Raw genomic sequence first — 19584 nt, 5'->3', positions numbered from 1 at the left:
ATGATCTCAGCGCATCACACTATGATTTTCCGCACATGAGATCTTTGGGAGTGGTACTCTGATGTTGTTTTCGTATGATATGTTTTGGATATTGATTTTGATTATGACATGTGATGACATTATTGATGTTTTTAGACCACTGGATTTTATATTTACGTAAATAAAAAATAAAATTTTTGGTCATGAATTTTGGGATGTTACATCAAATCCCACCCAATTTTTTTTTATTTTTTCTCTCTGTGTTTGTAATAGATTAAATAAACTAAAGGAGCATATTAATTTGGATGTGAAATGCCCAACCTAATGGTAAGATGCTAAACCTATATGCTGCCCACCCGAGTTCAAATCATGCCCGTCTTTTTTGTTTATTTTTTTGGTCATGTCTCCTTTTCATCGAACTTCCCCAATAAATTCTAAAATTTTCATTTAGCCGCTTCGTTCCCCCAAATATTTGGCTAGGTTTATCTCTCCCAGTTAATTACGTTCTGCCTCCCATCTCCCACACCTTCACGTTTTCTCCCTTTCCACTCCATTCTAGGATTTAAAGCTGGAGCGTATCTCACACCGACCTCAGAAGAACTCTGCTCATCTTCTTCGTATTTCACGTCGGTGATCGGCATTCTCCTTGCGGCCAGCGACACAACCTTGATCACAACCTTCCGCCACTTTCTCCGTTCTTCAGCCCTACCCCTCCGCCAGCGCCGCCTTCCTCCAGCTCTGGTAAGCTCTGTGAACTTCGACCGAAACAAAACTATCTCATATTTCTTGGTCCGATTTCTATTCCTTCATCCTTATTCTCAATTTCTCTTCTAAACTAAACTATCTCATCTATCTTCGACTGACACTAAACTACCACAATATAGACCTTTAATGACACACAAACCATGACACGCACTAACTTATGATACACTAAAGTGTGCGTCCTAAAATTAATGTCATCTCTCACAAAATTTGAAGGATCAAGGACACGTATTTTTGCTTATAACATCCTACTTTCATTTTGTCTTGCTTGTAGCGTTGGTACTTTCAAAAATGTTCCCAATTATGGCTATAATAAACAAATAAATGAAAATACATTGGTATATTTGTATTTCTTGTGATCATGGATTATGGTGTGTTGAAACAGGAACAACTGGCGGCCTTTGATTCTAAACTCAAATTGAAGAACACTTGTTAGCCTTTATCGATTCAACTTATCCGGTAATTCGCCAAGTAATCCACCAAATAGTTCTCAGTTTTATGTTTGTAATCACTTAGTTAAACATTTGTAGTTGACACTTTTAATGTTTATTATTAGACACATTTAATGTATTATTAGACGATCTCCATTAGTAATGTATATGTATTTGACACATTGTGTTTATTTGCCGATAACACAAAAAAATTGGGGAACATCAATGTTGACTACATTCCAACGGATGTTAGGGAAATAGGCTCTTGCCCATATCGCATGACCGATGTTGGCAAGAATTTCACAAGCATCAGGGTTAGCCGACAAGAGTTTTCTTCAAAATCAAACACAGTATGAGTTGCATGTCATCCAAAACTAAGGTTGTAATGTTCTGCCAGAGATGACTCTTGTACGCATATACTTGAACACACTTTTAGAAGTATACCCATGATAAGAATCAGGAAATACATGCTCTATGCAAGAAACAGCGACATCGTCCATATTTGTTATAAAAGATACTTCCCTACCGTTGTCTCGGAACTTCTCTTAACCTCATAAGGAACCAGGTAGAACAATATATATTATTTTCCACAATCATACCAAATGCTATAGGGAGGGTCTGGTTGTTCTCGTCGATAGCAACCGCTACAAACATTATTTTTAGGTAATCCCCTCTAAGAGGGACACTACCTATGAAGATACAGGCAAGAAACAGCCTATGAATGCATGGACCTGTATTTTTTTGGGAACAAAAATGAATTAATTTAGATGTAGAAACATTATATATTTTAAAGAAACAATAGAAAAGTGCAAAAAACAAATATACCATCCATCCAATAGCCACAACACAAGCTTCAAAACGATCCATCAAATCAGTTTTGATGTGAGTGTAAGTATGCGAGTTAGTTCGCCTAAGGTTGTGAAGGTAAACATGTAGGTTGTTAAAACTTTCTTCGTGCTGACTCTCTGAGAAACTCATTTTGAAACAGTTTTATGAGAGATAATTACAATTTACTTTGTTGAAGGTTCTAAGCGTGCGCGCACACACACACACACACACACACACACACACACATATATATATATATATATATATATATATATATATATATATATATATATATATATATTTTGGAGTAGGAACTCCGGAATATATAGTCCAGAACGAAGACCACAGCTTTGGAATGCTATGTTCCGGAGCAAGTGGTCATTTTACCAAAAAAAAATGTTGGTTATTTTTGTTAAAATGATCGATTATATGTGTTAGATTACTCAATTTAGAAAATACGTAATTATAATACATTGAACATGTTATAGGCTTAGTGTTGAAACCTTAAACGGACCATATTGTAATTATCCAAAAGTTTGTCACTTGTTAGGGACACGACCCCATTTATGCAAAGAAAGAAAATTAACCCCATATATGCAAAGGAAATGGAAAACAGCCCCATTATGGGTACATTGCACAAATCTATATGTGCTGCTAAGATTTTGTGATCTGATTCTTGTAAAAGGAATGTCGTCTTTAGGATTCATCTATGTCGTCTCGGTTTTAAACAATGGTTTGTGTGATCTCTAACTTTTCATGTTAGCCCTTTTAGTGTTCTTTTACTTATGAGTATAACATTGATTTTGATTTCTTTATTATACCCATTATTTGCACTTAATTAAAGAAATGGTTTAAATGTTGAAGAGAAATCATCTTCATGTTCAAACATGGTTGTTGAGTACAACATGACGTCAAGCTCTAATTATCAAGGCAGCAATGTGGTTCTATTTCATAGTTGCAGCCTCAATTTTTCTGGCTTTGAACTTTTAGTCCAAACTCAGATTTTCCAAAATCATTCTCTACAACTTCTTACTATTGAAACATGTTATATTATTCTATAGATTCATTTAACACCAATAAACATTCTCAAAATATGTACTTAAATATAAGAAACTTAGTGAATTGATTGAAAGTCAATAGTTTGACTCAAAAGTCAAATTTTTTATATGTTCAATGAGTTCATCCCAATTCAGAACATTGTGCAGATCAAAATTCTTTAGATCTTAATGTACTTATAAGAACTTCTTAAGTTTAATTTTAACAGGATCATATTTAACCTTATACCAAATCACACCATTTTCATCTAAGAACACAATTCAACTTTTTGAAGAAGCAGAGCAGTCCATTGGTTTTCCATGCCCTGGGCTAGATAATAAAATAATGCCCTATATTTTTACCGAACAGACATATATAAAAAAACATTTAATAACAAAAGTGCTATAAACTATACAATTAATAAAAAAATATATAAATACAATTTTTTTCCTAAAAGGATATTTGATTTGTTATTCTGATGTAGTCTTGCAAGATTGAAATTGGAGATTCCGTTCCATGGCGTGATTTGTGATTCTGATGGCTTCTTCCTTTTGTCCTTCAACCCTTCAATATGTATTAGAAAACTCTCATTATTAAATGAAACATGAAAACACCATAAACAAGAAGCAAAATAAATATCACAAACATGTTTCTTAATCTTCTGTTAGGAATTAAATTTTTACATGGAAATAAAAACATAAGTTGACAAATAACATTGTATTAAAAAACTCATAACATCTAATATGAATTAATGTAATAATATTTAAATAGGTTATAATATTTGAAATGGTTCACATGTAAAAATGTACCGTGGTTGCATTTCTTTAATGGAAATGAAAATGGGGCATTTCTTTAATGGAAATGATAATGGGGTAGATGCTCTTGAACTTGGTTCACATGTACTAATATTTGAATTGGTTAAATTGACAACTGCCCCCTCCTCCCCCCCCCCCCCCCCCCCCCCCCAATATCTTTAATCAGAAATAACAAAATAAAAATTAAGTGTCACCACACAATCTTTCATAGTAATTCTATCAAACACTTGGAATGAATCATTTGGTGCTTAAATAAAACCACAAGAATTTAGAAAGGACACAAAAATTTGGAGAAGAGCTTTAGAAATTTGTACCAAAAGAAAACAATATATAGTCGGAAATTTTACCTTAAATAAAACCAATAAAACTATATATAGTCAGAAATTTAGAAAGGACACAAAAAAGCAAATTTCGAGCTCTAACAGATAAACATAAAAAATCAAGCTCCTGAAACAAACCATAAAAATCAGATTAAGAGGTCAGACGATGATAAATGGCAGCACGTTTAGAAAGACATTAGAAAAAAATTAAGAAAAATCGATTTCACCCAAATCAGTTGAAGAGAAATCAAAAATCAGAATCCAACATGTCTTTTCTACATGTCTTTTCTTTCATTTTAGATAAATCAGAAATCAGTCGAAGAGAAATCGAACGTGAATGAGAGGTGATCGAACTCAGAAATCATAATGAGAGGATGAAAAAAAAAATCGAACTCAATGTAGCAGCAGATTAAAAGGATGATCGATAGAATGTAGAGAATGAGAAATTGAGAATAAGAAATTGGGAATAGAAGTCGGACTCCTCGATTTTCAAGGGTAGCTATTACCAATTTTGACGATTACAGTTCTCAAAAAGCTTTAATTTGGCGCTCCCGCTTTTTCACCGGACGGCCTGACCGATTTTTTCTTGGATGACTTAATATGTATACAGTTTACTATACAAAAACTATGCCGCTTTAATTTGATGCCCTGGGCTAGGCCTAACTCGCCCATATATGGGGTCGGGCCTGTGAAGAAGTCAGGTGTGCTGACTGAGCGTCATCAATGATCTTATCTTGCTCAAAATTCTGAATTGATTCAAAGCCATCACTTAATTACTACACCTTTCCAGTTACGGATCATTACAAAAATTTAACAATAAGGTGTCTTAAAAGACTTGAATCCTTTGTGCTCTTACGTGTTCAATAACCGCTCAAAAATATTTTGTTGTTTCCTTCTCTTCCTGCGGTTGGCATAGTTTGGTGAGTGAATTGCCCTTGATTGTCTTGTAATCGAAATTTTAGCAAGCGTTATTCAGCATCAATAAGGTGACTTGACATCACCTTTACTACTATGAATTACATCATTATTCCATTCAGTGATTGAGTTATGCTAATGCACACAATCTAATACCATGTTCTGTGTGAGTTGCTTAACAACTAATTAGCAATCAACACGACTAAAATTGTTTATCCACTTGTTGTAGCAAAATAGTGTAATATTTACATGAAGCTCTTCGTACAAATCCTCAACAAATGAATGCAAATAAAAAAGTCGAAACAAAACAAAATAAAAACATGAAGGTCTTATTCACATAGAAGATAGCCTCTAGAACTTAACGAACAAGTACATACTAGATTTGAATTATGAAAATTCTACTAGTCATATCAAATTGGATCGCTCACAACAGTCAGCCAACAATCATGAATTGTTTTGGTGATTTTTTGTGCACTTTCACACACATGCTTCCCAATGTAGTTGTTTTTCCGTTCCACTTACAAGACTTCATGTCTTGCTTCCTGATTAATCTGGTTGCAGATTGACAATGACAATACATGGACATATTACTTGTCGATCCACATCCACAAAAGTGACAACAACCATGCTTGAGAATGTACATATGCAGACACCTAACTGAAAATTAGATAAGTTAAGAGAAGACATCAATTACCTTTTCAAGTTCATATTGGACCTCCTCCGGTGCATAGAATAACATGATGTTCGCTTTGCTGTGTAAGTTCTCCAATCCTTGTCACCTTGGACCACCATAGTGTTTTTCCTTGTATTTTCCAAAATAACAGTTGAGTTGGTTTACTGAAGGAGAACAGGCAGGAAAAAGTTCAAAACACAAACAAGCTGCTCTACAATATCAGTTTTAGAAATGTAACAAGGATTTTTGTTTTGTGTATAGTAGTTGTACGTATTTTAAATATAATCATTTATTTTTTGCTGAAATACTAATTATCGATCGTCATATCAATATCAAAATTCAAATCAAAGTCCAATGGTTAATTAAAATAGAAAACTGAAAAAGAGAGAATACCTGTTACAACATTTCTGGGCCTTGTTAATCGTAATCGTGATCGTCATCATATGTGTAATCATAATCGTATGTGTAATCGTAATCGTATGTGTAATCATAATCGTATGTGTAATCGTAATCGTATGTGTAATCATAATCGTATGTGTAATCATAATCATAATAGCATTTGTGACCAGCCACGTAATCGTATTGAAGATCGCGATTGAAAATGTGATTGTCATCGTAATAGGAGATTTGTATCTCGTCAGACACCTCAAGACTCCCTCTTGACCCATAAACACGCAGACACTTCAACATAAGAATGCTCTGTGGAAGATGACTTATGGGTGTAGCTCCTATAGATAAGTCTTCTAGACATTCTAAACGTCCAATTTCCTCAGGTAACTTCTCCAGCGACCAACAACAATCAAGATTGAGAGATTTCAGATGTTTCAACATACAAATGCTATCCGGAAGATGTAAAATCTTTGTAGATGACAAAGTTAGGTGCTCTAATGACTCTAGTTGGCCAAGATCCTCAGGTAACTTCTCAAGTGAAAAACATTGATCAAGATCAAGTTTATGTAGATTTTTCAACATAACTATGCTATCTGGAAGATGCTTAATATACGTACGAGACAAATCTAGCAAGCGTAAGCATTCTAACTGGCCAAGATCCTCGGGTAACTTCTCTAACCTTGAACAACGATTAATATTGAGAGACTCCAGACGTTTCAACTCACAAATGCTATCTGGAAGATGCTCGATATCTGTACATGACAAATCTAGATCCTTTAAAGATTCTAACCCACTAAGGTCCTCTGGTAACTTGTTAAAATACCGAGAATGGTAAAGTATGAGAATGTTGAGGTGTTTCAACAAATTAATACTGTCCGGAAGATGTTTAAGCTTTGTATTTGTCAAATCTAGAACCTCTAAACATTCTAAGCGGCCAAGATCCTCAGGTAACTTCTCAAACTCATCACAATGAGCAAGGCGAAGATATTTTAGATTTTTTGGCATGGAAATGCTATCTGGAGACAAATTTAGATTCTCTAAACACCCTACCCGCTGAAAAACCTCAGGTAAATTCTTAAGGGACAAACAAGCCCAAAGTTCGAGAGATTTCAGATGTTCCAACTTCCAGATATCATCTGAAAGTTCTACCAAATCACGACAATCACTAAGATTCAACGTCTCGAGATTTGGGGTTAGATCAAGGTCAATAGTCTTCAATTTTGATTCCCTGAGATCAAGGAATCTAAGCTTGTCAAGAACCTAACATAAGGAGAAAAACAAGATGAATATTGCTGTCAATACAAAGCAATGAATGCATAAGTCATAATATTACAATGAATCATGCAAAAGTAATCAATCAACCATAATGTTACCTTTTTTTCTCCCCCTTCCTAAAGTTGTACGATGTCGCTTGTAGGCATCTCAAGTGTAACAAGATTATTTGCTTGAAATGTTTCGGGTAAAGACCTAAAAGAGTAAGAATCCCATTTCAGATATCGTAAAGCATCTGGAAAGCTTGGACTAAATGTATCAAGTTCAGCGTCCCTTAAATGGTTTGTCGAAATTACGGAAAGATATCTAAGTGCCTTCATCTTTCCAAGGCCTTTTATAAGCATATAAGGATCGAGTTTCGTACTGTATAATTCTATACATTTTGTTTCTTCAGTACCCTGCAAGGAGGTCACCATGAAAGTTGTGTCAAAATAGATGAAGAAGTGTTAGATTTCTCGAACATACAAATAAACTTGATCCTTACCGAGTCATTAGCCAATATATGTTCAATTTCGTCATTCTTCCACAATCGGCTATGTTTCTCAGGCTTGTTTGGGTGTGCACGACGAACAATATTCATGCCCATCTCTTCAATATGGTCATGCATGCCCACATACTCCTGGTCCCAACGGGCATTGATGGTTATGAGAGATTTTTGCTGAAGAACTCTTAAACCACTTATAGCATGAAATCCAAAACTTTCAAGTGCTTGGATTGCCTTTTCTTTCAACCAACCTTTCATTATGCATGCAACATCTAGGAATATTTCCTTGTGATCATCCTCTAGAACGGTATAGCTTAATTCCAATATTTTCATAGTTTCGGTTAGCGGAATTCTTTTTAGTCTTTCTAAGACATCTTTCCATATGGGCTTATCTTCACCACATAGATTAGAACCCAAAACTTTGATTGTCAGGGGAAGACCAGAAGCATAACAATAAGAACTTGTTCTGATAGATTAGAACTTGTTCTGATAGCTTAGAACCCAAATCTTCACCACATAGATTAGAACCCAAATCTTTCCATATGGGCTTATCTTCACCACATAGATTAGAACTTGTTCTGATAGCTCTTCGTAATCTTCAATTGGAATCTCTCTCCCAAATGCATACCTACTGAAGAGGCAAATTGCTTCCTTATCTGATAACAAATTGACATCACGAATCAATGTCACTTTGTGTGCTAACAGTACTTTCTCATCTCTTGTTGTAATAATAATTCTACTTCCCGGCTTAAACCAAATAGGCTCGCCAGCTAATGCCTCAAGCTGGTTAAGATGATTCACATCATCTAGAACAATAAGAACCTTTATACCACGCATCCTACTCTTCATCATGTTTTTCACGTCTTTTATGCTGATGTCTTTATCATCTAAGACATCCGAAAGGATTTGACGTTGCAAGGACTTCAAACCAGACAAAGAAGTGCTTGAAACTTCCCTAACATTCTCAACAACGCTTACACCTTCGAACTTAAAAGATATTTGATCAAAAACAGATCTGGCCAAAGTTGTCTTCCCACCACCACCCATCCCCTTGATCCCTATCATGCGAACATCATCAATACCGATTTCTAGAGATGATACAAGATCATTTACCCGTGTCTCCATGCCCACTAATTTTTCGTCAAAATTGAAATTGATGGAACATAACTTTAGTGATACTTGTTCCACAATTTCCTGGATGAATTCAGCTTCATGCCTGTATTTTTCGGAATACTTAATTAGCTTTACTAAAAATCCCACATGTCAAATTATTTTCATATTTCATGTTTAATTTTTAGAGTTTGAGTTAGAGTTTCACAATACAACATGTGATGCCAGTGACACTTTTAAAAGTAGATTAAAGAGGAACAAAGTGAAAGAATATTTCAGATATATGATGAAGGAACTACCCATCAGCAGTGTTCTTCAACTCCCACCCAGCCAGATCGGCTGCTTCTTTCAGAGCCTCCCTCCATTTTCCAGCAGCCTCTTTATTTTTGTGTTTGGCAAAGGCTTTTCTAACTGCCCCGCTCTGGTGGCGGACTTCAGTGGGTGTGACATCATAGAAGATGGGGTAAGCAGTATGCTCCATTATCTTGTGACACTCCATTATCTTCACAAGCTCATCCAAGCACCATGATGAAGATGCATAGTTCTTGGAGAAAACAATGATGTAAAATTTTGAGTCTTTAATGGATCTGATGAGCTCGTCACAGATCCTTTTCCCTTTCGTGATTCTCTTGTCGTCCTTGTAAGTGCAAATGCCTTGCCGTTGAAGAGCATGATAAAGATGATCAACAAAGTTCTTACGAGTGTCTTTTCCTCTAAAACTCAAAAATACATCATACTAGCTCCTATGAATGGATGAAGTTGCTGAAGACGCCATTGATGGTATGCTTGATAGAATCAAATCTTTGCTGGGGAAAGCTTATGTGAAACAATTGGAAAGAAACTTGGATGAGATGAATTAAAAGGCTTAAAGTGTATGTTAAGAGGTCAACGCTTGTGCATACGTATATACCTGAATTTCCCGGTATTTCTTTGGGTTGAAGAGACGGATGAGCAGTATTAAGCCGGTAAGCCCTTACTGTGCGTTTCGGTCATCGGAATCGAACTGGACTGTGGATCCACCGTCGACTAGCCTCCTTCCTTCAATTATTTCTATCGGAGCTCAGAGCATTGATGTTTGGAGGGGAAGGGGACAGCGAGATGGAGATAAAGGGTTTTGATTTCTTATTTGGGAAGAAAATGCTGATAGACCAAAAAGGACCCTTTACATTTGTTATTTTTAAAACTTGCCCAAACGATCATGAATGTTATCATTCAAGTCCCTTAAAAGTTAAAAGACATAATAGGAGTTATTGAAATGGTCCCATAAATATGTTTTAATGCACATGTCGAGTCATTCTATATTTTACTCTTGCATTCTCTTTTCCTGTTAACTATAATTTTACAAAAATTATCTTTAACTTTTCAAACTTTTTAATAAATGTCGAAAGATCGAATCTAATTAATTCTTCTAAGACCATTTTGATTAAATAGGGATTTACTTAAAGTTAATGGTTGTTTTAAACATAATAAATTATCTAATTTTATAATTCTTGAACTACTTCTCACAATACGTGATAAAAAAAGTTTTATTTCTTCGTAAAACTCAAATATTAATTAGAGAATTTTATTAGTTTATACTTCTGAAGTTTTAATCAGAAACTCAAATATTAATCAGAAAATTTTATTAGTTTATACTTCTCAAGTTTTAATCAGAAACTCAAATATTAATCAGAAAATTTTATTAGTTTATACTTCTTCGTAAAACTCAAACATTAATCAGCTGCATCTCAATATGTTCCATTCATTTCAACTTGGTATTATGTTGCTCCAAACACAACATCTCTCCTTGTGCAATACTATAGGTGTATTGCCTCTTCAGCTAAATATTCTAACTTCACTTAAACAAGTAAGTTCATTAGCACTTCACAAACCAATGACTTATTTCACCACCTTAATCATGTATGTTAAAGTTAGCTTAACACACTATGGAACTTTCGCAAGAATGTGATAGAAGTCAAATGTCACTCAGTATTATTAAATACCAAGCCAGAGCATCCTATTTATGCTACATATCACCTCTTAATACACTACTCGAACTGCATACTACATTGCAGCGATAGACAAAGCCTCGACCTATTGAGTCTGAAAACTCTGCTAGCCTTTCCTTTCATCTTCGTATATTTCTTCTAAATCTATCAACTTTGATATCGTCAAAGTATTCATTACCATCTTCTGTTTCTCTAAATCTGTAAGCAGCCATTGCTTCAACCTAGTCGGCGGAAACGCCAAGCAATGGGACAACCTCATGGATTATGCCAAAAGTAAATTTGGCCCGCTAATTAAGAATGTACTAAACTTACAACCTTCTTCCAAAAGTGCTATTATTTCATTTAAACGTTTTCTACATGTATGATATCACTCTCTAGGTATCACTTACGATAATTCTTGATAGGTATTATTCATTATCGTAAGTATTCTTATCTCATCAAAAATTTATATGCCAGTTCTAATATAGTAATTAAACGTTTAGAAACTATATACATAAAATTTCCTTCCTTTAACTCAAGGTCGGCAATGGACCTTAAAATTTCTTCCAATAATAGCAATCGAGGTAAGTACCTAAGTTATGTTGTTTTACATAACAATTAGCACATATTAACAGATAAGGCATCTATCCTAAAGTATGTTGGTGCACATCATATTAAGCGAGGTTTTCAACCTAAGGCATGCTATAAAATAAATCTCATTAGCACATAATAATTATTAAGGTGTTAACCCTAAGGTAACCTAGTGCTTGTGTCTATTTAGACATACAACCTAAAATACATCTATTCTACCACACAGGTAAGAATAAGTGAGGAGACTCACCTCGCACAGATGAGTGATAGTGTAACAACCGATTCAAGGTACTTTTCATTTTCGACCATCAGTGTGTAAATATTTTATAGATTTGGTCCCTACAGGGCAATTTTACCATTTTTGGAAATCTAGGAGTACGTTGGGCGTACTTCTCGTACGCAGGGCGTACGCATACATGGGACAATCCCTAAATTTTAGGGTTTGGACCCTATTTAAACAACATTATGACCTATGATCCTCTCATTTCTCAGCCTCTATTGCCCTTTGAGTCCCATTTCGAAACCCTAGCCCCTCTTGAGGAGATTTGACCCTCTTGTGTGTGTTTTTAGTGTGTGTTGGTGAGATTTGAGGAAGAAGAGCTTGGAAGAAGGAGCCTTGATCAAAGGAGAACTTGTAGATCTAGATTTCACACATCATTTCCAGCTTCATTGAGGTATAAAGCTTACGACTTGCTCCTTGTATGCTTAGATCTAGTCTTTATGAAGTTTTGGTCCCTTTTTGATCCTATGATGAGATCTAGTGGGTTTCTTCCACTCCAGAAGTTAGGAGTTGCTTCTCTATCCAGCAGGCGGCCTAGTACACCGGGCATACGTCTGGTACGCGCAACGTACCAAGCTTGGTCTTTGGGCTTTACGGTTTTGGTCGTTTTTAGGATATTGGGGGTTGGGGGCCTTGTTGGGCCACTAGCCTTTCTGACTTTGGGCCATTGTTAGGCTTCGGGCCTTCCTGGATTTGGGGCCCCTAATGGGCTTTGGTCATCATTTATGATTTTGGGCCATATTGGGCTTTTGGAGCCATTGGATCGGGCCTCGGTTATTAGGCCAAGTAAGGAAGGGGTAAAATGGTCTTTTACCCTAGGAATTGGATAAATGAAATAGATTCCTAGTTATGGTTTATGTCCCAATTATTAATTGGGGTTTTATTTGATTAATTAGCATAGCGACTTTCCGAATCAGCAGTCCGAGCATTTATCTGATTTTCAGCAGTTTGAGGTGAGTCTCGTCATTGTGCTTGGCGGGCCGAAGGCACCAATGACGGCCTATGATTTATTATGAGTAGGATGCTAGTTGTCTGTGTGACTCTTGTATGTGTAGTATATGATATGTATATCAGGTGGGGTCCGATGCCAGGCGAGGCATGATATGTGTTTTGTATGTTATTTATCTTAGTGATTATTACATGTGTTTATGTGTCTGTATGAATAGAGGGCGGGGCCCGATGCCAGGCGAGGCCTGACGAATGTGATTGGGTGGGGCCCATCTCATGTTCTGACAGATCTGTTTCGAGCGAGGCTCGATGCCGCGCTGGGCCCTATGGTTGTCGGGCATGACCCATTGTATGTTGATATGTATGGTATAGGGTGTTTTGGGAAACTCACTAAGCTTCATGCTTATGGTTTCAGTTTATGTTTCAAGTATTTCCGGACCGAAGGAGAAGAGCTCGGGATGATTGCATCGCACACACCACGACTTCCGTTTATTTGACTCTGATGTATTGAGATGATTGATTGATATACTCTGATTTTCTTTTATGGTTTTATGAACATGTTTTGGATGATGGTTATATTATTATTAAAATGAATTTTTTGGTCTTAACCTTTAGAACGTTTCAAGTTGGTATCAGAGTCGTGGTTTGAGGGATTCGGGCATACTCTCGGGCGTGTCTGAACTCAAACTAAGGAGTCGGTAGATTTTTCAATAAAAGAAATGTTTTACAAAAAAGTTTTTCTAATAAAAGAAAGGGGTGTGGTGCATGTAATCGACCGAGCTCAAGTAAGTTTTCCCAAAATACCCATACATGTTTATGATATGTTTTGAATTATGGATCTGTGAATCGCATGCTAGACTAGGGCTAAGGATCTTCTTAGGATTGCATGATAGAATGCTAGGAAAGATGCCTTTGTATGCATGTTGTATGAGCTTGTAGACTTACATGCTAGTACCGATCAGTCAGTGATAGGGTGGCTTGATTAGGTTATGCTTGATTCCAATTACTCGATGATCGAATGCTGCTTGCTTTGTGCTTTTAGGAATTCCCATTAAAATCAGTTGACTAGTAAGAGAATATGTTAAGTTACATATTATTGAGACTAGATAATTTTAGAATGTTAGGTTTTAACTCTATTGTGCAGCTCTTGTGTGAGTCCAACTGTTGTAGTGTGAGACCTTTCATTTTAAGAATTATCTGGTGTCCATATTGTTAGGGGAAGGATCCTTGACTCATATTCAGGATCCTCAAATATTCCTGATATATCAGGATCCTTAAACATATCTTGGGATCCTGACTATTACCACTAATATTTCTAACACTTGTAATAGATGTATTTTCTTTATTTATCTCACATGTGCATAACAAGTCATCACAAGACCCATTCTCAATGGAGAAACATCTCAACCAGACAAAAGACCCGGAATACCAAGTCAAATAACGTTCATATGCTGATTCTGGAGGATCTCAGAATTATCAGACTTCTTGTTATTAGCATTAGAGTATAAATAGCACATGTAATTAGCACACTAAGGACACACTTAGCTCATTCACAATACTTGTACTTACATTTACACATTCATCTCTATATTCAACATTTTATATCAATAAAATCATCAAAGCAGGTGATCATTATCACCTCCCAAGGTTTTATGTCGGAGATCCTATCAAGGATCAAGGGATTTCCTTGTAATTCACTTGTGTCACTATGATTATCATTTCTTACTTGATTTATCACGAACATCACAGCCTATCATACAATTTGGTTAGATTCTACTTAGTTGATTTTTGACCAAAACAATTTGGCGCCCACCGTGGGGCCGTGGTGTTCAAAAACTTTTGGAAAATCATGTCTACACAAACATACATATCATCCTCCGCCATTCCTCCCATTCCCTCTAAAAACCTTCCTCCACCCCCAAGGGAGCTCCAAAGAAAGCCTCGGAAGAACCAAAGAAAAACACCTCTCTGGTCGCTACCCAAGGACTTCAGGATCCTCCCGTGCTGATTTCCAATAATGAAATCTTCACTATGATGAGAAGACTGGAACTCCAAGTCACTCAATATCAGGAGGATAACAGGAAAATACTCAATGAAGTGGAGAGAATAAGGGCAAATATCCACAAGCCTCAAGAAGTGTCTCCCTTGATCTTGTAGCCTAAGATCCTAAACTTTGATAACATGGGATGCTTAGCAAATCGTCGCGAGATAGGATCCTCAACACCAGCCTCTATTCCCGCATGGGGCACAACTCTAAGAGAGCAGGCCCATACGACCCAGGATCCCAGCGAAACCTTCGTTACTCCTAATAATAAGGATCCTAGTAACTTTTTTATAATAATTTCTTTAGTACTAACTATATGGACCTTGATACAGGTTTAAGCCCGATCATGGCTAATGAACTTCAAAAATTAAGACGAATGATCTCAAGCGTACTTGGAGTAACTCAACCTATACTAGAATTATCCCCCACAAGCCATATGATCTCGAGATTCGCTCCTGCAATAGCTGACATCGAAGTCCCAAAGCGCTTCCAAACACCCAACATGAAGCCTTACGACGGGACCACGAATCCTAAGGAGCATGTTGCACAGTATAGGGAAAGAATGGAGATCATCCCCAGTCCCACACACTTGAAAGAAGCTTGTATGCGCAAGGGTTTTGGTTCGACCTTCAATGGATCAGCCTTAAAATGACTCCTTAATGTTCCTCCTTAGTCTATTACTTCATTTGCTCACTTAGTTAATTTGTTTAACAATAAAATTTCTTGTAGCAGAACATTCGAAAAGATCACTAGTGATCTTTATTGAGTGGTTCAGGATCCTAAGGAATCCCTTAGGACTTTTGTGAACAGGTTTGGCATGGAAGCTCTAAGTATCCCCAACATCGATATGGAGACTGCGGTTGAAGCCTTTAAAAATGGGCCTAAGAAAGGACTCTCCTTTCTACGAAGACCTTGTATTGACCCCATGCAAGAGAATGGATGAGGTCTGAATCAGAGCATTAAGATTCATAAGGCTCGGGGAAGACAAGGAGATCCATAAAAGGAGCAACCCACCAAGCTTATACGAACACCCTAATAGGAAGACCGACTCATCAGCACAAAGATCCTACAAGTCAAAACTATATTCCAAACCAGATCATCATAGGGTTAATGCCCTTGAAGATGAAGGAGAGGAAGAAGAATTTCCTAAGATTACTGACTATTTCTTTTCTGTGGATATTTCAGGTATAACATTTACTATGCAAGATCTTGGTGACAAAGCAAGATGGCCAAGGAAGGGAGAAAAATCCACCACTTGGAAAGACAAATCCAAATGGTGCGCATACCATGAAGACTTTGGTCATATCACATAGGATTGCATAGATCTCAAAAAAGAGATCAACTACCTCCTAACCAAAGGATACCTAAAAGTAATCATTGGAAGAAGAAAGGAAAGATCCAAAGAGAAAGATCAGGATCCTCAGAAGATCCTCGATAAGCCAAGATCCCCTCCTGCTGAAGCCATGGAAATCAATGTGATCTCTGGAGGATCTGACATTTGTGGTACCTCTTATTCTGCAGCAAGAAGGCATGCCAAGGTGAAAAAATAGAAAAAGAAGGAAGGACACGGAAGAATATGTTGATAAAAAATGAGAAGAAGATAACCTTCGACAAAGCAGATAGGCAAGACATCCAAGATCCTCACCACGATGGATTGGTGATCACTCTTTACATCACAAACCATTTCGTCAGATGGATCCTTGTCGACGGAGGATCCTCGGTCAACATTATACTCTTGGATGCTTTAAAAATAATAAACATCCTAGAGTTTGAAATAACAAGAGATCCTCAGTATTAATAGGATTCAACGACAAAACAAAATATACAGTCGGTGAAATAAAGCTACCTATCAACATTGAGGGGGTAAACTCTATGCAATGTTTTTTTGTAATAGATACATTATCCTCTTATAATGTTATACTAGGTAGACCATAGATTCATGACATGAAGGCAATCCCATAAACATATCATCAATGTGTGAAGATGCCCACCCCATAGGAGACAGTGAAGATCACGTGTGATCAACAAGAATCCAAAGAGTGCTACAAGACCACGATGAAATCTGCAATAATACCACGACATGCATAACAATTAAAGCAGGGGGCACAAGATGTGCTAGGAACAAGAGAACAAGATGTAAAGGAAGTGCCCATGAATGTTGAGGATCCGGATACCAAAGTTCTCATAGGATCTTCAATACCAGAACCAATCGAACAAGAACTAATAAAGTTCCTCAGAGTTAGAAGCAAGACATTTGCATGGAAACATGAGAACATGATAGGTATATATAAAAATATAATAACCCATAAACTTAATATTGATGCTTCTTTCATAACAATACACCAAAAGAGGAGGAAGTTCGCACCAGAGAGAAACCAAATCATACAAGAAGAAGTAGAAAAACTTCTTAAAACATGAATGATCAAGGAAGTGAAGTTCCCAAGGTAGCTATCCAACATAGTCGTAGTACAAAAGAAGAATGGAAAATGGAGAGAGTGTGTGGATTATACAGATCTCAACAAGGCTTGTCCTAAGGATCCTATACCTCTACCACACAGACTCCATGATAGACACCACAGATGGTCATGAGTTACTAACATTCATGGATGCATCGACAAGGTTCCAACAAATCAAATGGAACCATCTAACCAAGAGGATACATCATCATAACCCCAACATGTATATATTGTTATATTGCCATGCCATTTGGTCTTAAAAATGTAGGTGCAATATATCAAAGGCTAGTCAATAGGATGTTGAAAGAGAAACTGGGGGACATCATGGAAGTATACATTGATGACATGGTGGTCAAGTCAAAGAAAGCTGAAGACTATCTTAAGGATCTTAAAGAATCCTTCGACATACTGGAGGAATATAACATGAAGCTAAACCGCTCCAAGTGTCACTTTGGAATGAGATCAGGCAAGTTCCTTGGGTACATGGTGACCAAAAGAGGAATTGAAGCAAGTCTTGAGAAAATCAAAGAAATCATTGATCTAAGATCCCCATCCTCGACAAAGGATATTTAAATACTAACAGGAAGAGAAGCAACCTTAAATAGGTTCATCTCAAGATCCTCAAAAAGATGAAAACCATTCTACGACATATTGGAGAAAAATAAAAGGTTTGATTGGAATAAGGAGCATGAAGATGCTTTCCAGGAACTTAAAAGATACCTAAGTTCAAAACTCTTATTGGTAAAACCATTAGATGGGGAACCACTTATTCTTTACGTTTTAGTATCCTCAAACACGATGAGTGCAGTATTAGCTAAGGATCATAACAGGGATCAACATCCTATATAATATGTAAGTAAAAGTCTCTTGGATCCTGAAACCAGGTACTCTAACCTTGAAAAACTTATACTTGCACTAGTAACTGCTTCCACGAAATTAAGACACTACTTTGAAACACATCCTTTAAACATAAAGAATAACTATCCTATTAAATGTTATGAGAAAACCAAAAATGTCAGGAAGGATGGAAAAGTAGTCCGTAAAGCTAAGCACATATGACATCAAGTATTAGCCAAGATCCGTGATAAAATCCCAAGCACTGGCGGACATTATGGCTGACTTCAGTAATGATCTATATAGTACCTTTTAATCAAGTATCATTCATGATAGCAATCCATGAGATGATCTTAATGTGGATCAGTTCAATACCATTTCTCTCACAAGTACCTATGAAACTTGGTTACAACCCATTGCCTACCTTCATCCGATGAAATTCAACCAATCCAATTCATATTACTCTTACTTCATAATTTCCCCCACAATTATAACCGACTACAAACCTTTATAATAATATGATTATTCATGGATTAAACATGTTAATATAGAACACAACAAGTATTGATGTTATCATCATATCCTAGTATATCAAAATATTATATAATAGTAGTTGTTACAATGTTCCAATATCCAAATAGTAAACCTAAATCAAAATCTCATTTCTAGAATAACAATGTCTTATAGATGAAGTGTGACCATTCATACTTGGCTTAAAAGAAGAACTTTATTAATGGGTTCGACTAAACTTAATTTGTTGTGAATTCTGCGAATACTATCATCTCCTTATTTGACTTTACTCTAGGTATAGTTAAATATCTTAGAGTATATGATTGGTGTTCTTTCATGAAATAAAGTTTCTTAGCTTGATTAAGTGTACTCACAAAGTCATAAAGATTTATATGTGATTCTTGAATGACACAAATCAACATAGTTTTTCAATGAACTCATTCATCCAATCATATTAGATTTCAACTTATAAAGTAGTTGTTGGATTAGTGTCTAAGTCCATAACTATAATTGGTATGTACTTGACCCGACTCGGCATGGTCCATTTGGGTTGCATGGCATCAGAACATTTGGATAGACCGTTTATGAGGAAAAGACATTTTATGACATATTAATATATTATAAGTTCTAATATATTAATATGAAATCATGTTATTTAATTAGTATTGATCAAGAATTAATTTGGACTTAATTTAGTGATCAAAAAGAGACTAATTAAATATATGGGGATTGATTGTGTAAATCATTCATTCTTATATATGTGGGCTTATGATCCAAGATTCCTTTATGTTGGGTTTAACCCATGTGGTGATCCATGGATACTCCATGGAGGTTAAAACCCATGGAGCATAAGGAATGGGTAAAGTCATGAGTTACATGGTGTAACCCTAATAGCCACACTATATAAGAACCCCTTTAGTTCAAGAAATTGGCACTAGTG

At 36.2% G+C, this 19584-nt stretch overlaps 1 pseudogene across 1 annotated transcript; it reads right to left on the bottom strand.

The window, feature by feature from the left end:
* Window positions 1-5243: 5243 nt before the first annotated feature.
* LOC145140316 (TMV resistance protein N-like) lies at window positions 5244-9765 on the bottom strand (annotated as a pseudogene). Its single transcript, XR_013722135.1, has 6 exons — window positions 9314-9765; window positions 7905-9120; window positions 7543-7818; window positions 6152-7408; window positions 5780-5922; window positions 5244-5636 (listed from the first exon to the last, which is right to left on the bottom strand). The product of XR_013722135.1 is annotated as a TMV resistance protein N-like (transcript).
* Window positions 9766-19584: the final 9819 nt, after the last annotated feature.

This window comes from Lactuca virosa, chromosome 9 (assembly GCF_052849685.1).
Source record: "Lactuca virosa cultivar CGN04683 chromosome 9, Lactuca_virosa_CGN04683_v6, whole genome shotgun sequence".
Lineage (NCBI taxonomy): Eukaryota > Viridiplantae > Streptophyta > Magnoliopsida > Asterales > Asteraceae > Lactuca > Lactuca virosa.
Note: the sequence above shows the minus strand (reverse complement) of the source record. Positions and strands in the feature narration are given on the sequence as shown.